This window comes from Eubalaena glacialis, chromosome 3, assembly GCF_028564815.1.
Source record: "Eubalaena glacialis isolate mEubGla1 chromosome 3, mEubGla1.1.hap2.+ XY, whole genome shotgun sequence".
In the NCBI taxonomy this organism is placed as follows: Eukaryota; Metazoa; Chordata; class Mammalia; order Artiodactyla; family Balaenidae; genus Eubalaena; species Eubalaena glacialis.
This window is the reverse complement of record NC_083718.1, coordinates 170,584,643-170,600,911: the sequence shown is the minus strand read 5'-3', so window position 1 is coordinate 170,600,911 and position 16,269 is coordinate 170,584,643. Positions and strand designations below refer to the sequence as shown.

Sequence of the window (16,269 nt, the reverse complement as noted above, 5' to 3'; positions counted from 1 at the left end):
TTAGACCCCCGCCAGGCCCCAAAAATAACTCTATCAGAACATCACCTGCAACAAACTCATGAGACATCCTATTATCAAGTGCTTACCTGTGTGCCATGCACTATAAGACTTTTACATACATTATTTCATTTAAAACTCCCCAAATACCTATGACATGAGCAACATTATTATTCCCATTTAAAAATGAGAAAACTGGGACTTCCCTGGTGGTCCAGTGGCTAAGCCTTCACGCTCCCAGTGCAGGGGGCTCGGGTTCGATCCCTGATCAGGGAACTAGATCCCACATGCATGCCGCAACTCAGAATTCACATGTCCCAGCTGAAAGGATTCCGCATGTCACAACTAATGATCCCGAATGCCACAATGAAAGAACCCGAACGCCACAACTAAGACTCGGTGCAGCCAAAATAAAAATAAACAAATAAATATTAATTTTTAAAAGATAAAAATGAGAAAACTGAGACTTGGGAGGTTATGGAACCAGATTAGTATTTATCCAAGCATGTTATCTAAGGCTATTTGCTGAGAGTTGTCTGTTCAGGAGGTTGTCGAAATCATCCCTAAATCTTGAAAATCTCCACAATTCAACTGATTAAACCCATGCATAACAGATAATGTAATCAATCTTTGGGAGTTTTCAAAAACCAAGAATCTAATCAAACTGACCTGGGATGAGGATTAGGGTGGATTTGGGAAGGGTGTTTTAATCTAATCAGTAATCCATTCCATTGTAACCTAATCAGACAAAGAGAGATCTCAGACAGAAACATTTAGTGAAGGCCATTCAAGAATGCCTTTGTTCAAGAATTTCAAATGTTACCTCTTCCTTGGTGTGGAAGTGGTTCTCCAGGTATGGTCTGAGGCTCACCAGTGAGTCAGCAAACTGGCCATGCTGACAGCTGAGAACAAATCCTGGAGTGGACAAATGCTGTTCAATTCCACAGACTTTCACTCTCTCTTACATCCAACTGCTATCGGGTGGTAAGTGTTACTGTAATATTGTATTTGTAAACTGAATATAAAGCATTCTCAAGCAAAGTTGGGACACCCCCAATTTTCTGGAAAGATGCTTTGTTATCAGTGTTGATTTGATTTGCTTTTTCAACTGTGTTACACTTGTGTTTTTGTATATTTGTAGACTCTCCCTTGGGTGGCACTTCCATTCTTTGTTTTGGTACTTGGGTAATTGTTACACTGTTAACATTTCCATTGTCATTCTGTTTTTTAGCAAATCTTGGTTATGAGAGTGCTTTTCCCATAGGAACGGTGGAGGGAGGGAGGGTTTGGGCTTCCAGCATTGGTGACTAAGTAATTCCGATCAACTCTCCCACTGAGGAAAACTAGAAAACTGGAAAAATCTGAAAATCTCCTCTTGAAATCATTGGAAAGTTAACAAGTTAGTGAAGAATTACTGAGCCGGGATCTGGGAAAGGAGAGAGATTGAGGAATGTAAGCCCCATAAATAGGACTACTTTTCCACGTGGGGCATTTCTTGAGACGTAGTTTTCCTGAGAGGTAGCTAAGAGACAGAATGATGCTTACAACAGCCTTGGGTACTTAGCAGAACAGAGATTGGAGTCCAGAACCTGCTAAGAGAGAAAGCACCTAGTAAACAGCTCTCACTTTGGATTGGGATCCCAACAGACTGTACCCTAAAAGCAAAGGTGAATAGAGTAGACAAGCTCTTACAAAGATTGAAACTCAACTTCAAAACATCTCAAACACTGAAATTGTCTTAAAGTGATCCCAGAGTGCCAGTGCCCAAGTACCTGGCAGAAAACAAAGTGAGGGACTTCCCTGGCGGTCCAGTGGTTAAGACTTCGGCTTTCAATGCAGGGGGTGCAGGTTCCATCCCTGGTCGTGGAGCTAAGAGCCCACATGCCTCATGGCCAAAACACCAAAACATAAAACAGAAGCAATATTGTAACAAATTCAATAAAGACTTAAAAAAAAAAAAGTGGTCCACATTAAAAAAGTCTTTAAAGGAAAAAAAGAAAAGGAAACAAAGTGAATCCTCTCTAAAGATATCATTATCTAGGCCTCAAATTATTTCTATGAACACATGCAAATATAATATTCAGTGAACAAACAAAAATAATCATGCATACTAGGAGACAAGATAACATGAACAAAAAATAGCAGCAATGAAAGACAATTAAAAAGCACGCAAAAGAACCTCATATTGAAGTCATCAAATTGTTTGTTGTGTTCAAGAAGATAAATGGAAGATGGATAATTCTGACAGAAAACTGGAAAGTACAGACAAAAGCCAATTCTATGACAGAAAAATATAATAGAAATTAACAACCCAATGGATTGGGATTAACAGCAGATTAAACACCACTGAAGAGAGAATTAGTAAACTTAGAGGTGGGAAGAAAATATCCAGAATGAAACATAAAGAGGCAAAAGGGTAGGAAAGAGAGAAAGGATAGAGTTATAGAGGAGGGAATGAGACTGTTTAACATACAGGGCACTGGAAAACTGAAAGGACAGGAAGGAAAGAGTGGGGCAGAAGAAATACTTGACATGAAAGGGCTAATTTACCAAAACTAATGAAAAAAATAAAGCCACAGAGTCAAGAAGCACTATGAATTGTAAATAAGAAAAACCTGAGGAAAATTAAAACTGGTATGTAGGTGAGGGTTGAGAGGATGGTGACTGTCTTTTCACCCATCCTCCAGAGACATGGGGTCAAATCAGGGAAGTGGGAAAGCCTCAATGAAAACAAAACTGAAGCAAATTCAATACATGCGAGAAATGGAGGAAGCAAAGTATAGTTTTGACAAAAAAAAAAGGAAAGGAAGAAAGAAAGAGAGAAAAAGAAAAGCTAATACCAAAGAAAAATAATTAGAAAGTTTATTAATAAAATCCCAGAAGTAAAATTCTAGACAATATGTCCATAAATGACCTCACAGAGGAATCCAATGGCATATGAAAAAGATGTAAAAGCACTGACTTGTTAGGAGATGTCGGTATAGATAAATTTTAGAAACTGATAGGAATTAAATAAACATGAGTATGAGTTTTAAGGTTAAGGCAATTCCCAAAAAATAAAATAGCATTTATAACTTTCAAACTAGCAGAAGAAAACCTCATCATGCAAAGTACAAATATATATATATATATATATATACATATATATATTCCTATTTACTACACAGGAAATAGGAAATACAAAATAATATAGCAGGAAAAAAGTCTTAAGAGTAATTCCAATAAATATTGAAAGATTTTGGAATTTCCTGGTGGTCCAGAGTTTAGGACTCTGCGCTTCCATTGCAGGGGGCCTGGGATTCCATCCCTTGTCGGGGAGCTAAGATCCCACAAGCCAAGCACCAAGTGGCCTAAAAAAAAAAAAAAAAAAAAATATGAACAGCACAAAAAGCTCAACTTACTGGCTATATGTAGAATTCTATTCTCAACGAACAGAAAATCATACTTTTTAAACATACATAGTACATGTTTAAAAATAGAACATGCATAATACTATAAAGGAAGCCACAACAAATTCCAAAAAATCAATATCATATAGACCATGTTCTCCAACCATAAGATGCAAAAGTTAAAACTTTTTTATTGTTGAAAACTACAAATCCTATAAGTTGGACACTATAAGATTACATTTTTAAGTAACCACTGTGTTTTTTTAAAAATATAAAGGAAATTACTTAGAAACAAATAATAAGGAAAACACTATGTGTCAAAATTTGTGGGACAGAGCAAAAACAGTATTGAAAGGAAGTATATATTGACAATTTTATTTATTTATTTTTAAAATTTATTTATTTTATTTATTTTTGGCTGTGTTGGGTCTTCGTTGCTGCGCATGGGCTTTCTCTAGTTGCGGCGAGCGGGGGCTACTCTACCTTGTGGTGTGTGGGCTTCTCATTGCAGTGGTTTCTCCTGTTGTGAAGCATGGGCTCTAGGCACGCAGGTTTCAGTAGTTATGGCACTCGGGCTCAATAGCTGTGGCTCGCAGGCTCTAGAGCTCAGGCTCAGTAGTTGTGGCGCACAGGCTTAGTTGCTCTGTGGCATGTGGGATCTTCCCCAACCAGGGCTCGAACCCATGTCCCCTGCATTGGCAGGCTGATTCTTAACCACTGTACCACCAGGAGAGTCCCTATAACTTTTTCTTATACCTTTAGATAATTTTGTATCTAAAGATTTTATACCTTATTAGATTTACTCCTGCGTCATAGTTCTGTTGCTATTTTAATGTTTTCTTTTTATAATTACATCATATGAAGTTACTGGTGTATAGAAGAGCAATTGGCAATTTTGTATACAGACCTTATAATCAACTACCTTGCAATATTCTTCTATTACTCTAATAAATTGTCTAGAGATTATTGTGTTTTTTAATGAAAATAATCATGTCATATGAGTATAATGGCAATTTTATCTCTTCCTTTACAATAGTTATGCCATGAATCTCTTACTATTTTCTTATTGCACTGGCTAGGGCCTCCATCACATTGTTGAGTAGAAATAGCAATAGTTGGTATGCGTATCAGGTCTATAATTTTAAAGGGAATGCTTTTAAAGCTTCCACATTTATGATAACATTTATTGTATGTTTTTTATAGGTGCTTTCTTCGGGTTACCATTCTATTTCTAATTTATGTTCAATTTTGTCAAATACTTTTCCTGCATTTATTGAAATGTTCATATGGGTTTCTTTTTCCTCCTTAATCTGTTATTACAGTAAATGACATCTATAGATATTCTAACATGCATATATATTATTACTGTGATGACCCCAACCTGGTCATTGTATTTGTTTCTTTTATTCATTATCAGATATTATTCACTAATATTTTGTTTAGGATCTTTGCACCTATATTCACAATATTCACATAAAATGGATTTGTAATATCTTTTCCCTGTTTTAACTTTATCTGAATTTGGTATCAGGTTATACTGGCCTCATCGAGTTGGCAGGAGGTGGGTATTCCCTCTTTTTCTGTGCTCTGGAAGAGGTTGTATAAGATGATCTGTGTATAAGAATAATCTGTGGCTTGAAAGTTGACAGAATTTGCCTGTAAAGCCATCAGGGCCTGGTGTTTTCTTTGCTGGAAGTTGTTTACTGCTCCAATGTTTAAAAACCTTTCATTATGAAATAATGATAGATTCACAGGAAGTTGCAAAAAACTGTACTGGAAGATCCTCTTTACCCTTCACACCCAGTTTTCCCTAATGGTAACATCTTGCATAACTATAGTACAATATCAAAATCAGAAGAGCAACCCTCATGGCTTATTCAGATTTCACCAGTTTTACATGCACTCATTTCTGGGTGTATGGGTGTACACTTTTATGCAATTTTATCCCATGTGTGGACTGGTGTAACCACCACCACAATCAAGGTACAAAACTATTTCAACACCACAAAGATCCTTCTACTCCCCCTTTACAGCTATAACCACTCCTCCCCCCACCCCTTTTCTAACTGCTGGCTACCACTAATCTGTTCTTCATCTCTGTAATTTTGTTATTTCAAGAATGTTATATTGGGACTTTCCTGGTGGTCCAGTGGTAAAGAATCCTCCTTACAATTCAGGGGACACAGTTTTGATCCCTGGTCAGGGAACTAAGATCCCCACACCGCGGGGCAACTAAGCCCACCCACCGCAACTACTGAGCTCGCGCGCCTCAACTTGAGAGCCTGCACGCCACAACTACAGAGCCCACACACCCTGGAGCCTGCACACCACAACTAGAGAAGAGAAAACCCACACACCAGAACTAGAGAGAAGCCTGCGTGCCGCAACTAAGACCCCATGCAGCCAAAAATAAATAAATAGATTCAATGAAGAATTTTAAAAATATATGTATTATATTAGTGGAATCATACAGTATGTAACCATTCAAGGTTGGCTTTTTTCAGTCAGCATAATTCCCTTTGGTTCTATCCATGTTGTTGCATGTATCAATGTTCTTTTTCATTGCTGAATTAACTAGTATTCAGTGGTATTGCTGAACCATTGACTTCAACCACTGAAGGACATTTTGCTTGTTTCCAGTTTTTGGCTATTACAAGCAAAACTGCTACAAACAATTGTGTACAGATGTTTTGTTTTGTGAACATAATTTTCATTTCTCTGGGATAAATTCTCAAGAGTATAATTTTAATCATTATAAGATTACTTGCCATTTGGGTTTTTCTTGAGTCAATTTTAATTGTTATATTTGCCAGGAAGTTGTTCATTTCATATAAATTTTGAAATTTATTGGCATAAGTTTACAACAGTTTTCTCTTAATACCTTTTAAATCTAAGTTTTCTCTGTAGTTATAGCCCCTTTATTATTTATAATATTTATTTGTGCTTTTCTTTCTATTTTCATTAAATCTCACAAGAGATGTGTTTACTCTGTTAGCTTTTTAAAAAGAAAAACATTTTTTTCTTCCTCTTTTCCATCTGGAACCATGGAGGGTGCAAAAAAGGAGAAAAATCTTCCTGCTGTGTCAGAAGTCCTTAAGAGAAGGAATTTTACAGAGCTGCTGATCAAGCATCTAAGAAAGAAGTTTGCCCAAAAAATGCTTTGAAATGCAAGGAGGGAGCTTACCTTACAAAAAAGCTAAGTACTATCACAAGGAATATAGGCAGATGTACAGACTGAGATTTGAATGGCTAGGATGACAGGAAAAGCTGGCAACTTCTCTCTACCTGAGAAACCCAAATTGGCATTTGTCATCAGTATCAGTGGTATGAGCTCAAATGTCTGCAAGGAGTTGCAGGTTCTTTGCCTTCGCCGGATCTTCAATAGCACCTTCTTTGAGCTCAACAAGGCTTCAGTTAACACTGTGAGGATTGTGGAACCATGTATTGCCTGGGGGTACCAGAATCTGAAGTCAGTAAATGAATTGATCTACAAATGTGAGTTATGGCAAAATCAACAAGAAGTGAATTGCCCTGACATATTAACACATTGATTGCTTGATGTCTTGGTATATTTGGAATCATCTGAATGGAGAATCTGATTCATGAGATTTATACTGTTGGAAAACACTTCAAAGAAGCAAACAACTTCCTCCAGCCCTTCAAATTATCTTCTCTGACAGGCAGAATGAAGAAAAAGACCACTCATTTTGGAAGGTGGAGTTGCTGGCAACAGAGAAGACCAGATGAACAGGCTTATTAGAAGGATGAACTAAGGTGTCTACCATGATTATTTTTATAATCCAGTCAGTTAATAAAAAGTGACTGATTTCAAATTGAAAAACAAACAATTTTTTTACTTTGGGTCTTTTTCATTGATTTCTACCATTAATTATTTTGGTTAATATATCCTTATGTCTATGTTTCTAGGTTTATTCTTTCAATTTTTTCTTTTACATTTAGTTCATTAATTTTATGTTTTATTATTTTCTGATACAAACATTTAAAGCCATACATTTCCCTTGAGACTCTATTTTCTCTGCATCCTACAAATGTTAAATGTAATATCTTTATAATAACTTAGTTCTATGTATTTTTCTCTTTCCACTGTGATTTCTTCTTTGACTCATGATTTATTTGTTTCTTTTTAAATTTCTAAATATATTTGTTTTAACTTTTATTTAACTTTAATTTTTTAATTTAACTTTTATTATCTTCTAATAACTTCTTACAATAGTGTTGTGTTATTTTTTTTAATGTTTTTTAATTGTGTATCACCCTTGCTGTAATTTTTCAAAAAGAAGTTTCAACTAAACCAAATTAATAAGAACAGGTAGCATATTATTTCTTTCTTTTTTTTTTTTTATAAATTTATTTATTTATTTTTGGCTGCGTTGGGTCTTTGTTGCTGCGCGTGGGCTTTCTCTAGTTGCAGCCAGTGGGGGCTACTCTTCCTTGCAGTGCGTGGGCTTCTCATTGCAGTGGCTTCTCTTGTTGCTGAGCACAGGCTTTAGGCGTGCGGGCTTCAGTAGTTGTGGCTCGCGGGCTCTAGAGCGCAGGCTCAGTAGTTGTGGCGCACGGGCTTAGTTGCTCCATGGCATGTGGGATCCTCCCGGACCAGGGCTCGAACCCATGTCCCCTGCATTGGCGGGCGGATTCTTAACCACTGCGCCACAAGGGAAGTCCCAACATATTATTTCTTGATAACTTTTACCTCATTGCATCAAATTTGTGTCCTCTTGAAATGTTTATTCTCTTATTTTTGAAGTTATGTACTAAAGTTCTAAATATTATGACTGATTTATACTGTAAGATGTGCAGTTTATAAAATGATACTTAATATCCACCCAATGTCCAGGATCTAAGATATTGTGTAAATTAAAATAAATGACCACAAAATATATTTATTGGGGAAATAATATTAATAAAACATCCCACTTGGGGCTTCCCTGGTGGCGAAGTGGTTGAGAGTCCGCCTGCCAATGCAGGGGACACGGGTTCGAGCCCTGGTCCGGGAAGATCCCGCATGCCACGGAGCAACTAAGCCCGTGCACCACAACTACTGAGCCTGCGCTCTAGAGCCCGTGAGCCACAACTATTAAATCTGCATGCCACAACTACTGAAGCCCGTGGGCCTAGAGCCTGTGCTCGGCAACAAGAGAAGTCACCGCAATGGGAAGCCCGTGCACCACCAAGAAGAGTAGCCCCTGCTCGCCACAACTAGAGAAAGCCCGCGCGCAGCAACAAAGACCCAACACAGCCAAAAATAAAATAAATAAATTTATAAAAAAAAAAAAAAAATCCCACTTGTGTTAACTCTGCTTTTTGTTTTGTTTTGAATAAATAAATATTTATTTATTTTTTTATACAGCAGGTTCTTAGTTATCTATTTTATACATATTAGTGTAAATATGCCAATCCCAATCTCCCAATTCATCACATCACCACCACCCAACCCCGTGTTATGTTTTTATGATACTTATTTAAATCTGTTGAGACTTGCTTTATGGCTAGCTAACAGCTCTATTGAGATAAAATTCACATACCATACTTGTCAGATGAATAAAAAACCAAAAGTTTGATAATACACTGTGTTGATTAAACTGTGAAAAAATCAGCACTCTCAGAAATCACTGATGGAGCTATAACTTGTCACAACCTCTAATGGAATATAATTGGACAACATCTATAAGAATAATAGATTCATAAGATATTCTTGGAATTAGCAATTCCAATCTAACATTTTATTCTACAGAAATATTTGCACATATGTAAAATGGTATAGGTACAGTTACTCACTGAAGCATTTTTTTGTGATAGCAAAAAATTAGAAACAATCAAATAAAATACTATGTAGCTACCAAAAAAAATTTCACATAACATACAATTCACCCATTTAAAGTGTACAATTCAGTGCTTTTAAGTGTATTCACTGATATCTGCAACCATCATCACAGTCAATTTTAGAGCATTTTCATTACCTCAAAAGGAACCTTGTACCGTTAGCTATCATCCTCCTGACCCCCCATTTTCCTTATCCCCAGTCCTAAGCAACCACGAGTCTACTTTCTTCTCTATAGATTTCCATAGTCAGGACTTTTATATGATTGGAATCATATCATACATGGTCTTTTGTGACTGGCTTCTTTCATTTAGCAAAATATTTTTAAGGTTCATCCAAAATGTAGTATGTATCAGTACTTTATTCCTTTTATGGCAAAATAAAGTCCTTCCATTGTATGGATATACCATATTTTGTTTACCCATTTGTCTATTAATGGGTATTTGGGTTGTTTCCACCTTTTGGCTGTTTCTGTGTGGACATACGTTTTCATTTCTCTTGGGTGTATACCTAGGAGTGAAATTGGTTGGTTACATGGAAACTCTGTTTATGTTCCTTGTTTGAGGAACTGGCAGACTGTTTTCCAAAGTGTCTGAACCATTTTACATTCCCACCAGCAGTGTCTGAGAGTTCATATTTCTCCACATTCTCACCAACACTTGGGACATAGTTTTTGTAAAAGTTCAAAGAACTTGAGAAAAATATATAAATTCTCTAATAGTTGAATGCATTTTTCTACATATGTCCGTTAGGAAGAGTTGGTTAATCATATTGTTCAAATCTTCTTGAACTCTGCTGATTTTTTTATTTTTTATTTTTGTCTTCTTGACCTATCATTAATTGGGAAAGATGTATTGAAATCCTCCCATATGATGGTGAATTTAGCAATTTCTCCATATAGTCTATTAATGCTGACTTTGTGTAGGTTTATGCCATCTTCTTAGGGGCACACATGTTTAAAATTTTTATATGTTATTTGTGAACTGAATTATATAGTGATCCTCTTTATCCCCAATGATGCTCTTTGTCTTAAAGTTTATTTTTCTTCTGACATAAATATATCTTTACAAGATTACTTTTGGTTAAAATTTACCTGAAAGGTCTTTTTTTTCTCTTCCATGGCCTCATGAATTTTGCTTTTTTAATCCAATCTGACAAACCCTGACTTTTACCTGGTGAGTTTTGTCCCTTTTTGCTTACTGCAATTATTAATATATTTAGACATTTCTACCTTCTCTTTTATTTAATTTGACCTCCAAATTAAACCTCTTTGAATTTAAACCTGATATTTATATTGTTCCTCTAAGATGAGAACTTTAGCATGCTTTCATGTTCCTTTGTGTCTCTTCACCCATCATGATGATATTGTCCAAAATTTTAATAGTTCGCCATTATGAAAATATTTTTTCCTTTTTGGGGGAGAGGAAGGTATTCAGTTTTTGTTTTTGTTTTGTTGTTTTAAGACTACAGCAAGGACTTCCCTGGTGGCTCAGTGGTTAAGAATCCGCCTGCCAATGCAAGGGACACGGGTTCGAGCCCTGGTCCAGGAAGATCCCACATGCCGTGGAGCAACTGAGCCCATGTGCCACAACTACTGAGCCTGTGCTCTAGAGCCCGCAAGCCACAACTACTGAGCCTGCGTGCTGCAACTACTGAAGCCCACGAGCCTAGAGCCCGTGCTCCGCAACGAGAGAAGCCACCGCGATGAGAAGCCTTCACACCGCAAGGAAGAGTAGCCCCCGCTGGCCACAACTGGAGAAGGCCCACGCTCAGCAATGAAGACCCAACGCAACCAAAAAAAAAAAAAAAAAAAGACTGCAGCAAACCTGCAAACCTTTCTATAGACCTTGGTTAACCTTACTTCTTACAGTATCTCCTGGATTTGTTTCTCGAATTCTCTCCAAGAACATTTTTTTTTAATATTTATTTATTTGGTTGTGAGGGCTCCTTAGTTGCAGCTCGCTGGCTCCTTAGTTGTGGCATGCAAACTCTTACTTGCAGCATATGGGATCTAGTTCCCAGACCAGGGATCAAACCCTTGTCCCCTGCACTGACAGGCAGATTCTTTTATTTATTTATTTATTTATTTATTTATTTATTTATTTATTTATTTATTTTTGGCTGCGTTGGGTCTTCATTGCTGCGTGCAGGCTTTCTCTAGTTGCAGTGAGCGGGGGCTACTCTTCACTGCAGTACTCGGGTGTCTCATTGTGGTGGCTTCTCTTGTTGCAGAGCACAGGCTCTAGGTGCAAGGGCTTCAGGAGTTGTGGATCGTGAGCTCTAGAGCGCAGGCTCAGTAGTTGTGGCGCACCGGCTTAGTTGCTCCGCGGCATGTGGGATCTTCCCAGACCAGGGCTCGAACCCGTGTTCTCTGCATTGGCAGGCGGATTCTTAACCACTGCACCACCAGTGACGTCCTGTTTCCCACTATCTTGATTTGATCACTGTGATCCTAACCCCACAGGTCTGGGCCATGACCCCAGATTTCTGCAACGAGTGGCCAGGGGAAAACTGAACCAAAGTGATGGTGGAGGGGAAACAAAAGCAGAATTTAAACTGCTTTTTACTAATTTATCCTTTCGTAGCCCTACCGGCTACCCTCTGTCTCAGGCTATACACACATGCTTGTATGTATGCACACCAATTAAAAATAGTCTTTCCACAACCTACTGAATGGGAGAAAATATATGCAAATTATATGACCAATAAGGGGGTAATATCCAATATATATAAACAGCTCATACAACTCAGCATCAAAAAAACAAACAACCCAATTTTAAAATGGGCAGAAGACCTGAATAGACATTCTTCCAAGGAGGACATATACATGCCATGTGAAAACATGCTCAACATCGTTAATTATCAGAAAAATTCAGGGACTTCCCTGGCAGTCCAGTGACCAAGACTCTGTGCTCCCAATGCAGGGGGCCTGGATTCGATCCCTGGTCAGGGAATTAGATCCCGCACGTTGCAACTAAAGATTCCACATGCAGCAACTAAGATCATTGGCACAGCCAAATAAATAAATAAATGAATATTTTTTAAAAAAGAAAAATGCAAATCAAAACCACAATGAGACGTCACCTCACACCTGTTAGAATGTCATCAAAAAGAACACAAATACCAAATGCTGGCAAGAATGTGGAGAAAAGGGAACCCTCCTACGCTGTTGGCGGGAATGTAAATTGGTGCAGCCACTGTGGAGAACAGTATGGACGCTTCTCAAAGAACTAAAAATAGAACTACCATATGACCCAGCAACTCCACTCTGGGGTATATATCTGAAAACAACGAAAACACTAATTTGAAAAGATACATGCACCCCAATGTTCGTAGCAGCATTATTTACAATTGCCAAGGTATAGAAGCAACCTAACTGTCCATCAACAGATCAGTGGATTAAAAAAAGATGTGGTTTATATATACAATGGAATACTACTCAGCCATTAAAAAAATGAAATTTTGCCATTTGCAACAACATGGATGGACTTAGAGGGTATTATGGTAAGTGACATAAGTCAGACAGAGAAAGACAAATACTGTATTATATCACTTATATGTGGAATCTAAAAAATACAACAAACTAGTGCGTATAACAATAAAGAAACATGCTCATAGATATAGAGAACACACTAGTGGTTACGAGTGGCAGAGGGAAGTGGGAAGGGCAAGATAGGGGTAGGATTAAGAGGTACAAAGGATTATATATGAATAAACTACAAGGATATATTGTACAACACAGGGACTATAGCTAATATTTTATAATAGCCACCAATGGAATATAAACTTTAAACATTGTGAGTCACTATATTGTACACCTGTAACTTACATAATATTGTACATCAACTATACTTCAATAAAAGAAAAAAAAGTCTTTCCAGGGTTTCTCCCTTTTCTTTTGGTTCCTTATCTTCTGCATCTGTTTCAGCTAGAGTCTCTTCAGGGGTTGACTTGGGGGAAGAAGCAGCAGCTCATGCCATTTTGCCATTTTAGTAAGAAGTGGAAGCACATGTTTAACCTTGATTCCAAACTTGGATTAAGGTAAGTTTCTCAAAATTAAACATAGCATGCCATATGACCTTCAATTCCACTCCAAGGTATATACTGAAAAGAATTGAAAACATATGTTCGCACAAAAAATCATACTCAAATGTTCACAGCGATACTGTTAATAGCCACAAAGTGGTAATAGGTGTTCATTTGATGAATGAATAAACAAAATGTGGTTTAGGTTTATCCATACAATGGAATATGATTCAACCATAAAAATGAATGAAGTTCTGATACAATGTGGATGACCTTGAAAACATTATGCTAAATAAGAGAAGCCACAGAAAGCCATATATTGTATGATTCCATTTATATGAAACATTGACTAGGCAAATCCATAGAGACAGAAACTAGACAAGTAGTTGCCAGGGGCTGGAGAAAGGGAGAATGGGAGTAACTCTTCATGGGTTCAAGGTTTCTCTTTGGGGTGATAGAAATCTGGAATTAAACAGTATAGTGATGGTTGCAAAACCTTGTGACTACTAAAACCCACCGAAATGCATACTTTAAAAGGGTGAATTTCACGGTATGTGAATCATGTCTCAAAAGTACAAACTAGGGCTTCCCTGGTGGCGCAGTGGTTGAGAATCTGCCTGCTAATGCAGGGGACATGGGTTTGAGCCCTGGTCTGGGAAGATCCCACATGCCGCAGAGCAGCTGGGCCCGTGAGCCACAATTACTGAGCCTGCGCGTCTGGAGCCTGTGCTCCGCAACAAGAGAGGCCACGATAGTGAGAGGCCCGCGCACCGCGATGAAGAGTGGCCCCCGCTTGCCGCAACTAGAGAAAGCCCTAGCGCAGAAACGAAGACCCAACATAGCAATCAGTCAATCAATCAATCAATAAAATCTTTAAAAAAAAAAAAAAACGAAAAAAAAAAAAAAAAGTACAAACTATTTTCACTTATAAATGGAAACACAAATATGTAAATAAAATATTAGTTAAGCAAATAAAAATTAGACACTATAGTGTAGCAATTAAGAGTGTGGACTCTGGAGCCAGGCTGCCTGCTACACCCCTTGTTCCACCCCTTCCTGAGTGAACGTCAGCAAATCGTTTAACTTCCTTGTGCTTCAGTTTCCCCATCTGACAAATGGGTATAATATGCCTACCTCAAAGGGTTGTCATGAGGATTAAATTCAAAAAAAAATTAAGTAGCTAGAACTGTGCTTGTCACATAGTGTTCAATAAAGGTTGCCTATAATTATAATAAAAAATAATACATCTTGGGAATTCACTGGTGGTCCAGTGGTTAGGACTCCGTGCTTTCACTGCCGAAGGCCCAGGTTCAATCCCTGGTCAGGCAACTAAGATACCGTAAGCCGTGCAACACAGCCAAAAAAAATAAAACAAAACATCTTGGTCAAGTAGGATTAACCCCACAGAAAAAAGCATGGGTCAATATTTTTTAAATCTATTGATGTAATTTTTTAAAATTTTATTTATTTATTTTTGGCTGCGTTGGGTCTTCATTGCTGCGCGAGGGCTTTTCTCTAGTTGCGGTGAGCGGGGGGCTACTCTTCGTTGTGGTGCGAGGGTTTCTCATTGCGGTGGCTTCTCTTGTTGCAGAGCACAGGCTCTAGGCACGTGGGCTTCAGTAGTTGTGGCACGCAGGCTTAGTAGTTGTGGCTCATGGGCTCCAGAGCCCAGTCTCAGTAGTTGTGGTGCACGGGCTTAGTTGCTCCGCGGCATGTGGGATCTTCCCAGACCAGGGCTCGAACCCGTGTCCCCTGCATTGGCAGGTGGATTCTTAACCACTGCACCACCAGGGAAGCCCTATTGATGTAATTTTATATTAATAGATTAATCATGAAAGACACAAGATTTCAAAAAAAAAAGACACAAGATTATTTCAATTGATGTTGGAAAAAAGGCACTTTATAAAGTTCACCTTATTATTACAATACTTTTTAAACTCAGCAACCTCAACTTGGTAAAGATTTTATACCAAAAATTTACAGCAAATATTACATTTAATTGAGGCTTCTTAGTGTGTTCCTTTTAGACTAGGAACAAGACCAGGATGCCCAATCACCACTATTGTTTACCATATTACTGGAGGTCTAGCCAATGTTGTAAGGAAAGAAAAAAGACTGAAGAGACATGTTTTAGGTGGAATAACTCAAAATTATATAGATGTCAACTCTCCCCAATAGTCTACAAATTAATTGCAATCTCAAAAATAATTCTAGATTAAAGATCTACAAGTAAAGTTCCACCTTGAAAAGGCTTTGTGAAGAAGGGAGACTAACCTTATCAGATACTAAAATACACTACAAAACCATAGGAATGAAATATGTTGTAGCATTGTTCAAGAACACATTTTTGTTCAAGAACAAACAGACCAATGAAATAAAATCCAGGTAGATATGAGAACTTAATATACAAGAAAGGTGGTACCACAATCAATGTGGAAGGGGTGGTTTATTTTGTATGTGGAGTTGGGAAAACTGACTCACAGTAAACATGATATACAAAGGTAGGCTCAAAATGGAATAAAGACCTGAATGTGAAAGGCAAAAGTCTTGAGTTAAAAGGAGAATATATTTCACCTAGGAGTCGTTAAGTATTCCTTAAATAAAATTTAAATCGAAAGCACAAACTATTTCGATCACATTAAAATTAAGGATTTCTATTCAAAGCATGATATAACGGACAGAGTTTAAAGATGGAATACAGAGTGGAAGAAGATATTTGTAATAATTAAAACTGACAATGACTAAACAAACTAGAATTCCTGCAAATTAGCATTGGCAAAGGATATATGAGCAGACAATTTACAGAAAAGTGAAAGTGAAAGGCTAACAAGCAAATGAAGAGATGCTCAAGCTTATTAGTCATCAGAAAAATGCAAATTAGAACCATGGTGAGATACCACTTCATACTATTAGAGTAGCAAAAAGTAAAAAGCCAGATAATCTGAATGTTGTCAAGGACAGAGGCATATAGGATCCCTCAGGTCTGCAGCCATTTTAGGGATCAAAATATCTGAACTT

General features: G+C 37.6%; 1 pseudogene; it reads left to right on the top strand.

Moving 5' to 3' along the window:
* Nucleotides 1-6,430: 6,430 nt before the first annotated feature.
* LOC133088794 (large ribosomal subunit protein uL30-like) lies at nucleotides 6,431-7,159 on the top strand (annotated as a pseudogene).
* The last annotated feature ends 9,110 nt before the right edge of the window (nucleotides 7,160-16,269 follow it).